We start from the raw sequence: 12,123 nt of genomic DNA, 5'->3' as shown, positions 1-12,123 counted from the left end.
TTTTTAGATGTGACACCAAAGGGACAGGAACAAAAAGAAAAATACTGTAGAAAAATTGGACTTGATGAAAAGTAAACATTTTATGCATCAAAAGACACCATCCGGGCTTCCCTGGTGGCGCAGTGGTTGAGAGTCCGCCTGCCGATGCAGGGGACACGGGTTCGTGCCCCGGTCCGGGAAGATCCCACACGCCGTGGAGCGGCTGGGCCCGTGAGCCATGGCCGCTGAGCCTGCGCGTCCGGAGCCTGTGCTCCGCAACGGGAGAGGCCACGATAGTGAGAGGCCTGCGTACCGCAAAAAAAAAAAAAAAAAAGTACCGTAATCTAGAGATGATTTAAAGTATACAGGAGGGTGTGCATAGGTTATATGCAATTACTATGCCCTTTGGTAAAAGGAACTTGAGCATTTGCATATTCTGGTAGCCTTGGGGCCTCAAGGAACCAATCCCCTGCAGATACCAAGGTACAATGTTACATGTGGTGACGGATGTTAACTGGACTTACTGTGGTGATCATTTTGCAATATATGCAAATATGAAATCATTACATTCTACGCCTGAAAGTAATAAAATGCTATGTCAATTACACTTCAGTAAGAGAAATTCTCACAGCAACCCTGTGAGGTTCACAGGCTCCCCGGTTTTCCAATGAAGAAATGGAGGCTCAGAGAGGTTAATTAACTTGCCCAAGGTCACACAGCTAGTAAGCGGCAGAGCCAGGACATTCATATGAGCCTGCTAGCCCCCAAGCCCTTGCTCTTAACCAGTAGTGTATGTATATGTTTTGGTTAGAAAGGTTAGGCTTGTTTTGTGTGTTCTCCAAAGGGACAACTATGACCTATGGACAAAAGTTACTGGAGAATGGCTTTTGCTTCGATCCATTACAAGTGCCCTACGGGAGTCGTCAAGAAGTGGGTGGTTCCCAGTGCTGGAGGTCCAGTAGGGTCAGGTGCTCGAGGCAGGAGGGGGTAACGCCTGCCTGAGCACCTGGCAGGGACTGCACCTGTGCAGAGGTGATGAGGACAGCCTTCTGGAAGGGAGGGATGAGTTCAGATCCAATTAAGGCTGGATACCAGCACTGTGTGTTAACGCGTTAAATAAAACCTACTTGATGACCTGGTTGACTTTGGGAATTTGTCAAGAGGACATCTGAGCCGTCTTCTGTACATGAAGGAGGAGAAGTCTCCGGTACCTGCTGGAACCTGGGGTTCTCTGAGCCGGAGTGTCCACGGCACTGAATAAGAAGAGCCAGAAGAGGACCGGGCTGCCCTGGGCCTCCTGAGCCACTTCCTGACGGCAGCCTCTGCTCCTGGAGACGGACAGACAGGGCCGCGCAACCCCGGGGCCGAGCTCCGCCCTCCTGCCGCTGGGGTGTTGATGAAACAGGCTGTTTTCATTGATTACCTGTTTAATTGTTTATCTACTCGTTTTCTTCTTGGCTTCTCCTGGCTACATCTGCTTCTCAGTTACTTTTTCCAACCCCCTCATTTTAATCGTGCTTTTGCCTAACGTACCATTTCTTCTTTCCCTCGCCCGCTTCCCCAGCGAGGATGGCTCTTCCCGGCACCGCCCTCCACCCCGCGCTCCCCCGCCACCTGTGATGGTCATGAGCAGAGCGGGGCCAGGCAAGACCCCCACCCCCAGCTAACTCCTGTGGACAGAGTCCCTGCCCTCAGCAGCGCTGATCAGACAGGCAGCACGTATATTCTTCAGATAACTGAGAGGATGTCTGAGTCCAGATCACAGATCTGACCCTCATCGGCTCCCCAGCATTCGGCCGGGGTCACGTGCCCCAAAGGGCGCGAAATGGAGATTATCTACGTAGGATCATGTTGAAGATGAATCCAGGGGACCCAGTGCGTGAAGCAATCGAATACGGTGCCTGGTATGTAGCCGCCGCACCCAGCCCCCCAAAGGGCTCTCATTGTTATTACTTGGAAATCTTTCTAGCAATTTAACATTGCTGTGACATTTACACTGTAATTTACAAAAGTATCAGTCCCCAAGAGATCAGGGACTTGCTTTGGCAGAGAATAAACAGGCGGAAATGGGAACGGAGCTCCTATGGCACGAATTGTGTCCTCTTTCTCCTCTGTGCCCCTCTGCGCGGCCCCCATGTCACCAGCAGGGCAGCGGCGGAAGGACTTGCCTGTGCGCGTGCGGCCCAAGCGCTGACCTGTGGACTTGCACTTGAGGAACTGGGACCAGGAGCTCAAGGTCCCCTCCTAACAGGGCAGACTTGCCTTCCTGCCTATTCAAGAGTCATTTTACTTGATATGTAGGAACAACGTGCTCGTAAGTGGTTTGTAGCTGCCAAGAGTTACACGTGTGTCGTTTTCTGAACATTGTCGACCCCCGGGAGAAAAAAATGATACCACTTGCAAATGATTCCCGTGCAAAGTCCGAGGCAGAGAGCACGGCCACAGAGACAAAACGAGAGATCACGTGTGTACAGATTTCAGGAAGCAGCACTCTCTTTACTGCTTGGCCGGGCCAGGAAAGGAAAGGAGACGTCAGTGGGTTCTCCCGGCCGCGCTTACCTTGCTTTTCCCTCTAGAAGAATGAGGCGTGTTTAATCCTTTTCTTTCTATCAGAGAGCACAGACCCGTCGGGGGTGATGCTATCAGGCTTGAATTTTGTTGACTCAGCAAGCGGCTAAGTGCAAGCAGCAGTGTCCCAGGAACTGTGTGCTCCGGGGGAAGCAGCATGGACTGACTGCACCCTTGAAGGACTCGTCATTCATCCGTCAAATAGCTGACTAGAGCAGCCGGTCAGAGACTGAGCCAGGCCTGGGGTGCAGCCGTGAGCTGAGCTGGCCGCTGCTTCCTGGGAACTTACAGTCTGATGAGACCATCACTAAACAGGGCCCTACACCAGCAGACGTGTACCGTGTTCCATGGACTCTAAAGCACCATCACGGGTGTCCCCTGCTGTCCGGAAGCAGAGCGTTCCCGTGAGGCCTTCCATAAGCCGGAATGGTGTAAAATGAAGCAATTACCTTTTTTTGTAAAAGTGAAAATCTTCAAATTGCTCTTGGTTAGCAAAAACAGGCACGAATGCAGATCTTTGGTAAAAGCAAAGTGGCATAAAGTGAACTTTAGAGAAGCAGGGAGCCCTGTACTTTGTTCCACCAAAATAAAAGCTACGGTTATGATGCTAAGATGTCATTAATCGCAGGACACAGCTCCCTGCTTCAGGGATGTTCAAATGTGAAAGAACTGTTTGTCTTAGAATCTGCACGTTTAAGAATTAACTTAGAAATTAGTTCATTGTTGGGCTTCCCTGGTGGCGCAATGGTTAAGAATCTGCCTGCCAATTCAGGGGACACGGGTTTGAGCCCTAGTCTGGGAAGATCCCACGTACAGAGGAGCAACTAAGCCCATGCGCCACAACTACTGAGCCTGCACTCTACAGCCCACGAGCCACAACTACTGAGCCCGCGTGCATAGAGCCCGTGCTCCGCAGCAAGAGAAGCCCGTGCACTGCAACGAAGAGTAGCCCCCTCTCGCCACAACTAGAGAAAGCCTGCACACAGCAACGAAGACCCAACGCAGCCAAAAAATAATAAATAAAATAAATAAATTTATGAAAAAAAGAAATTAGTTCATTGTTACTCATGGTGAGTGCTTTAAAGAAAAAACCCCACCGTGTTACAAGAAGGACCGATGGATTGGGTGACCTCCAAGCTGAGGATTACGGATTTAAGAGTGAGGAAGAGAGACAGACGCTGTCTTGAACGAACAGGACAGGACTCGAAGGAAGCAGGAGTTCAGAGGAGGGTGTCAATGCGGGTGGGAATCTCCAGGGAGGAACCGAGCTGGAATTTTTTTTTTTTTTTTTAACATCTTTATTGGAGTATAATTGCTTTACAATGGTGTGTTAGTTTCTGCTTTATAACAGTGAATCAGTTATACATATACATATGTTCCCATATCTCTTCCTTCTTGTGTTTCCCTCCCTTCCCCTCCCTGGGTTGAATGACAGCTGGGAAGAAAGCCCCAGACACGAGGTGTAACAGTGCAATGGCAGAGAGCAAAGGGATGGGCGCAGAGCCCACCCTAAAGTGTACATGGAATCTCAGGAACGTCCAAAAGAGGTGTAACAGCGCAATGGCAGAGAGCAAAGGGATGGGCGCAGAACCCACCCTAAAGTGTACATGGAATCTCAGGAACGTCCAAAACACAGACTTGAAAGGGAAGAACAAAGTCAGAGGACAAACACTTCCCGATTTCAACACCTACTACAAAGCCACAGTCATCACCACAGTGTGGTACTGGCAAATAGACAGACCGATGGACCAATGGGACAGAAATAGAGCCCAGAAATGGACCCTCGCAAATATGGTCAAATGATTTTTGACAAGGATGCCAAGACCATTCAATGGGGAAAAGACAGTCTCTTTAAACATGGCGCTGGGAAAACTGAATATGCACATGCAAAAGAAGGAAGTTATACCCCTGCCTCACACCATATACAAAAAGTAACTCACATTGCATCCAAGACCTAAACAGAAGACTACAACTATCACTTTTAGATGAAAACATAGGGCTAAACTTCACAATGTTGGATTCAGCAATTATTTCTTGGCTCTGTGGCTATGATCCCAAAGGTACAGGCCACAAAGAAGAAAAATAGACAAACTGGACGGCGTGAAAATCAGAAACTTTTGTGCATCCAAGGACGCTACCCACAGCGTAAAAAGACAACCTACAGAATGGGGGAAAATATTTGCAAATCCTATATCTGATACGGAATTAATATCCAGAAAGTATAGAGAACTCCTAAAACTTGGCAACAAAAAACTCACCCATTTCAAAAACAGGTGAATAGATATTTCTCTAAAGAAATATGCAAGTGGCCAGTGATCACATGAAAACATGCTCAGCTTCACTAATGATTAGGGAAAAGCAAATCAAAACCACAACGGGATATCACCTCACGCTCATTAGGACGGTTACTAACAACAGCAACAAACAGCAAAACCCAGGAAATAACAAGTGCAGGCAAGGGTGTGGGGAAATTGGAGCCCTTGTGCATTGCTGGTGGGAACGCAAAATGGCTCAGCTGCTGTGGAAAACAGCATGGTGCTTCCTCCAAAAATTAAAAATAAAGTTTCCATATGATCCAGCAATCCCACTTCTGGGAATACACCCAAAAGAATTGAGAGCAGGGTCTCAGAGACATATTTGTACAGCCACGTTCACAGCAGCATTAGTGACAGTGGCTGTAACGTGGGAGCAACCCAAGAGTTCAGGACAGATGAATGGATTAAAAAGATGTGGCCCATCCACACAATGGAGTGTTATTCAGTCTTAAGAAGGGAGGCCATTCTGACACAGGCTACATCACGGATGAACTCTGAGGACGTTGCGCTAGGTGAAATAAGCCGGGCGCTAAGAGACAGATACTGCGCGGTCCCACTTATATGAGCCCCTAGACAAGCCAGTTCGTGCAGACGGAAAGCAGGCTGCTGCGGGCCGGGGCTGGGGGGAGAGCGGGGGTTAGTGTTTAATGGGGACAGAGCTGCAGTTTGGGAAGATGAAAAGGTTCTGGAGACGGATGGTGGTGGTGCCTGCACAACAGCTTAACGCCACAGAGCTGCACACTTAAAAATGGTAAATTTTATGTTATGTGTATTTACCACAATTAAAAAAAAAAGCTAATGGGACATACCCACAGCTCCAGGCAGAGACCATTTGGGCTGGAGTGAAGGACGTCGCTAAGGAAGCAATAAGAGATGGGTTTGGAAACAGAGACGGGGACCAGATGTGAAAGGCACACGTTGGATGACAGTTCAGAAGGAGTTCACCTCTCAGGCAGCAGGAGATCCTGGGAGGAGTCTCCCCCGCTCCCCACTGTGCACACGGGCTCCAAAGTGAAGAGACAGGATGAGTTCACCTTCCCAGAAAAGAGCCAGACCTGGAGACCCCAGGGTGGGGCATTTGCAGGAGCTCTGGGGAGGAGCAGAAGGGCTGCCCCACGAACCCAGCATTGCAGGGCGGTCCCGGGGCGCCTCAGGGTGACGAGCACCGTGTGCGAGAGAACACGGCGCCGGGCGGGGAGCGCCGTGCCTGGGGTGTCCGAGGCCGGGGGGTGCTGGGGGCCTGCAGACAAGGAGGAGCTCTGAGTGGGTGGCAGCAGTGCAAGCTGAGCGTTCCCAGAGCTCTCGGACGCTCCTGGGCACTTGCCAGGTGACGATGGACGCAGGAGGCCAGCAGCCTCCGGGGGTACCGTGTGGGTTACAGCAGGCAACGGCCGCGCAGGATGTCCGTCAGGCTCACAGGTGCAGAATCTCGGTCGGAGAGTGAAGGACGCCCACCTCGCTGAATCCCAGAGCTGGAAACGGTCCCTGAGTGTCAGCAGGTCAGTGAGAGCTGACCCCGCCGTGTCCAGAGCCCGTGGTTGGGAGTCATCTTCCCCTCCCCCTCCCCCAGCCCCTTTACGGTTCTGTCCCCGTGCATTTCACTATTCTGGGTGGTCATGGGAATGTTTCTTAATGTCCTCTGAGTTAGAAAATAAAGACTTCACTGAAAAGCTCTCTGCTTGATTCTGTGGCTTCGAACTATAAACCTGTCTCTCAAGGACTTATAGGACTAACCTGCTTGTGACCCTGAGGCCTGAGAGACAGAAGCCCGTCTCCACATCTCTCTGGCCAGGAGTCCTGCAAACAGAGCCAGTTCTGAGCAGAGGAGCCTCTGGGGGAGGTGCAGGGAGCTCCGCGCTGGGACAGTTGTGTGGCAGTGGCTGCGAGGGTGGAGGGGGTCCTTAGGGCGACATCCACTCTGTGTGGTCAGGGCGGCCGCAGACCCTCCAGCTGGAGGAGTGTCCTGACGCCAAGATCAGATGCAGAGGAGGACGGGGTCTTCCAGAAATGATGGCTCCGAGGACGTCGAGGGGGCCTTCAGAGGCTGTGGTGATGTCAGAGGGGCTCCGGCTGCCCACCCAGGGTGGGGCAAAGGCGTGGGGAGCGGGCAGGTCTTGGACACCCTTGGGGGGGCGGGGCTGTCCTTCCCTCTGCTCTTGCTGCTGTGCGTCACTTGGCCCCACGTCTGCTTAGCGAGGGTCCACCCACCTCATCTAGCAAGCTCCCAGGCTCCTGCAGTGTCCCCTCTGCTGTCGAGCGTCCCCTGCATCGAGGCAGGACCAACCCGTCCCCCCTTTGTTCTGTGGGTGGAGAGTCAGCAGGCCCTTGGTGCTGAGTGGGGCCAGCGGTGGGCGCTGGGCTCTCGGGGATTTCATTTAATCCAAATCGACGTCGGCACCCTCCGAGCTCCCCGCAAGTTCAGAAGGCGAGGAGAAATAAGACGCGGGACCCAGAAGTGGAAATCAAGCATCAGCTTTATAAAGGCACGGCAAGCGGCTTTCCAATTCTCCTTCCAAAACAGAATCGGCTGCGTGCACACCGCCTGTGTGCTCCCCCGGGGCACAGAGCACAGAGCAGAGCCGGGGACTGAGCCTCGCGGGCCAGTCCCACCGTCCGAGCTCATCCATGCGTGGAGCCCCCTGAAGGAGGGGCTGGGAGGGCACCTTGGGGTGCCGTCCTCCAGGAGCCCTCGGGGGTGCCCCAGCACAGCTGCCCTCCTGTCTCGCTTTTCACCTGGATGGAGCTTCCCCTGGGCATTTAAGAGGCAGGTCTGTACACGTGGGCACTGAGTAGGTGTTGCTGGAGCACGGGAACAGGCCGGGGCAGGGCTGTGGCTCTCGTTCACCAGGGGCGCGGGCGTGCCCCCCAGCCTCAGGCCACGACGGTCCACGGCTGACGGGTCCTCAGGGCCTCCAGGCCGGCTGCTTGCTGGCTGCCCTGCTCCCCCTGTCAGCTCAGTGCCCGGTGGCTGGTCCCCTCGAGGTGCTGGGCGTGCTTGCCGTCCATCTGCACGGGGCTCCGGACTCTCGGGCGTTCAGCTTCCACGGTCCTATTCCTTTATTCCAGCAGCAAAGTCTGCTTCTTCCTCGGTCGTGGGAGATGAGGCCCTCACACCCTTTCCGAACACCTGTCCTGACCCAGAGAGTAGCACCTGCCGGTCGCCCGGGCCTCCCCCTTGGCCCCACTCCGCCGCCGGGATCTGAGGTCGGGCCGCTTCCTCCAGGCAGGAGGCTCCTGCGCTTTGTCTCGGCAGAAGGATCTCAGAATCCAGACACGCCTACTCTCGACCCTGTGATGGTGGGTTCTGAAACTTCTTCCCTTTCGCTGGGCCTTCAGGTCACTGTTCTCCACCATTTTAAAAACAGAGATGGTGCTTACGCTGAGTGCCAGTGGTTGAAATTCTGGAGACGTTTAAAATAATCTACCCGTGACACGAATGCTTCCTTGGGCAGAGGTTCAGACGGAATGACGCATTTGCAGGTCACAAAAGGCTGTGCGGCCACAATGCCGGACTCTTTCTCATAAATGGTCTGGATGCTCAAAAAGTTACTGGAGTGTTGGTAATGATAAGTTGTGTAACCATGGGGGAAGCCTGCTAATCTCTCTGAACTTAATTCCTGTATCTGTGAACCTGGAATAATACCAACAAACTCAAAAGTGTTGAGTACAGGACTTAAATGAACCCACAGATGTGAAGGCACCAGGAAAGGCTACAAAGCAGCTTACAAACATTGCATATTACTGTTGTTTTTTATTTATTTATTTACTTATTTTTATTTCTGGCTGCGTTGGGTCTTCGTTGCTGCGCACAGGCTTTCTCTAATTGTGGCGAGCAGGGGCTACTCTTGGGTGTGGTGAGCGGGCTTCTCATTACGGTGGCTTCTCTTGTTGCAGAGCATGGGCTCTAGGCATGTGGGCTCAGTAGTTGTGGCACGTGGGCTCAGTAGTTGTGGCTCATGGGCTCTAGAGCGCAGGCTCAGTAGTCGTGGTGCACGGGCTTAGCTGCTCCGCGGCATGTGGGATCTTCCCGGACCAGGGCTCGAACCTGTGTCCCCTGCATTGGCAGGCGGATTCTTAACCGCTGCACCACCAGGGAAGTCCCTATTGTCGTTGACGATAAATGTTTAAAGCCTCTGCCGTCTTCCTAGAGGGACCCATCTTCCCACCTGGGAGGCGGCGCAGTTGAGGACGGCCAGCAGAATACCTGGTGTCCTTTACCCAACCGACTTTACGCGCCCTCTGCTTAGATCACACGATCAATTTTACAAGGGCTCGGGGCCAAACTCAGCACTGCTGATGAGCTCACGTTTCTGGAGGTACAGCTTCCCTTCCGTGGAAACAGGCATCAGTGTTTTCATGGCTTTTGTTTTTCAGACCAAACATGCTTTGGGATCTTTAATGTGAAGAATCCTATGGTTGTGGAAAAGCTCAGGTAGCCACTGTGCTACCATTCATTCTGCAGGACTGGTTTGCACCAGTGATGTCAGCACGAGAAACGCTGAACCGTCTCCGCAAACGTGGGTGGAAAGAGGACGCTTTGGAGCAGGAGGGAGGCCGGGCAGCCTCGGGAAGAAGGCTGGAAAGGAGGCCAGGGCCTCCCCCGCTGGGAGAGCCGTCCATGTCCAGGCCTCGCTGAGAGGAGCCGCTTCCTTGCACCCCGACAGACGGTCCGCTGCCGCCGTCTGCGCAGCCTTCAGGAGGGATCTCGGGACCCGTGTCCCTGGAAAGCCTGGCCTTCGTCCTGGCCCCAAAGTCCCTCTGCACCGCCGTGGGGACACGCTGGCTCGGGGTCTCGCTACACAGAGAGCGTGCGTCCTTCTTCTCTCTGTCTCTCGGTAAGAACATTTAATGGGAGATCTACCCCCTTAACGAACTGCGAGGTGCACGACCCCTTGGGTTGACCTGGGCCTTGCACGAGGGTGTCTGGCCCTTCCTGTCCCTGCAGCCTCCCTTCTGCGGCGCCTGGAGCTCGGAGCTGTCTCCCTGGAGCAGCATTCACGTCCCGTCCCCACACGACAAGCTCCACAGCCGGGCCGGCCCACCTTCCGTCTTCTGTCCCCTCGGGCACCACTCGCCTTGTTCCTCCACCTGAAACGTCCCCGGACTGTTGCCACTGTTGCGACATGAACGATCCCCCGTCCTCCTGCAAGGGCACCGTGACTCCTCAGAGCCGTGTTGGGACTGCGCGGGTGAATCCAGAATTATTCTGTGCTCGTCCCTGGCATCAAGTGTTTCCTCCTCGGCCCCTGGGCTTTCCTGCACCTGTAAAAGCAGTGCTGAACGTTTGCCGGTTTCGCCTGTTCCGCTCCTTTCTGGCGGGACCACAGCTCCGCTCTCTGCTCTGACTGTTGTCGTGAACCCCGTGCCAGCGGCGCACTTGGAGCTGGACGGTGACTGGGGAGTTGAGACAGAGAAGTTTAGGACTCACGGGTCCTGGAGGACGAACCGGGGCCGCCCGGGGAGGTCAAGGCAGGTGCAGAGACAGAGAGAAGCAGGACCTGGGCACGTCCTTTATTGGGGTCCAGGGTGGACCACTCTGGGGTCCCGGAATAAGGTGGGGTCGGTCAGTTCAAACAATAGACTGGGGTTTTGTTCAGCTCCTTGGGGTCTCATCTCAGGGTGCACGCAGGGGACGTGGGAAAGGTAGGGGGTCAGGGCAGGAGCTCCTGGGGTTTCGGTCCCTGCGGCTCTCATCAAGGCCCTGTGCGCACTAGGGGCCAGTGGCCTCTGGCCCCCGGCCCCCAGCCGCACAGGACGACCCCGAGGCAGCGACACATGCAGCCGTTCAGCTCAGCTCTCCACCATCTCCCAGGTGATAAACAAAAGGACCTTCCTGTCCCTGACAAAGCAGAAGGAGCCCAGAAGAAACCACTGTTTAAAAAGGCCAACAAGCACAGAAGTGTCCTTTCCTGTTTCTCGTAAAGACGGTGACTCTGCTGCTGCCGGAGTTTTGCATACGTTTTCAGAAACACAAAAGTGGTCATGATGCTTGAGAACGAAAAGCCCACAAGAATTCTTTTTGTGACTTACCGTGCTGCCGGCTGGGAGCACACTCTGCCCCCGTGTGCTTCTGGATTCAGGGGACGTGAGTACTGTGAAAGCTGCTGCTTCCGTCTGGGGTGGAAGTGAAACCGGGGCACGGTACTGCAGTGGGCGTGAATTCACACCGGCTTTGGAAGAGGAGCTGACCGGGGGCTTGGCGGCAGCTCGGGGACTTAGAGGCACGTGAGCTCTTACGATCTGGCCACGGGAATTTCCTCTGTTTTCGTCACCATTCCTGAACATCCTTTCTATTCGTAATATCCTCCCTGGCACGGGCAACAGAGCACAGCAAGTACTTCCGAGGTGAGGAGAGGTCACTCCTGCATCTGAACTTGACCGGACTTGAGAAGGAGTGTTCCCCACGGGTCAGGAAGGACTGGGTTCCTTGCTCAGACTTGTCTCATTTGCATCATGTTTATGGCTAATCCGGGGAGTTACGTGGGGCGTTACAGCGCTAGTAAACTAGCCTGGAGACGTTCGCGTGTGTGACATGTGTCTGGGCTCAGAACACTTCTTAGGGCTTGTGGTCACCATCAGAGTCCTTCATGGAGACCATCCACTGTCTCTTGTGTTGAGAAAAGACATCTTAAAAAACTATGGTAAAATATACATAACATAAAATTTACCACATTACCATTTTTATGCTCACGCTTTAAAGTGCGTTCACGTTATTGTGCGGCCATCACCACTATCAGCGCCAGAGCTTTTCATCTTCCCAAACTGAAACTCTGTCCCCATTGAACTATTATGCCCCCCCCTGCTCCCGCCAGCCCCTGGCAGCCGCCTTTCTACTTCTGTCTCCGTGAGTCTGACTGCTTTAGGGACCTCATAGAAGTGCAATCACGCCGTATCTGTCCTTTTGTGAATGGCTTATGTCACTCAGCATAATGTCCTCAAGGTTCATCCATGGTGTAGTCTGTGTCAGAATCTCCTTTTTTTTAGGCTGAATAATATTTCATTGAATATATGAACCACATTTTTTTATCTGTTCATCTGTTGATGGACGCCTGTAATGCTTCCAGTCTTTGGCATATGTGAGCAATGCTGCTGTGAACGTGGGCAAACAAATACCTGTTTACACTGAGATCTTTTCCTTTTGGAAAAGTCGAGGCAAATGGGAAAAATTCATGCTTTCTTGAGTTCTTGTGACTCACAATGGCCCTAAACCGACTCTTCAAGTTTTGTAAAGTAGGTATCACAGTTACAAAAAAGCCTGAAA

Source organism: Orcinus orca, chromosome 18 (assembly GCF_937001465.1).
Source record: "Orcinus orca chromosome 18, mOrcOrc1.1, whole genome shotgun sequence".
NCBI classification, from domain to species: domain Eukaryota; kingdom Metazoa; phylum Chordata; class Mammalia; order Artiodactyla; family Delphinidae; genus Orcinus; species Orcinus orca.
The sequence above is the reverse complement of the archived record's forward strand: the minus strand, read 5'-3'. Positions refer to the sequence as shown.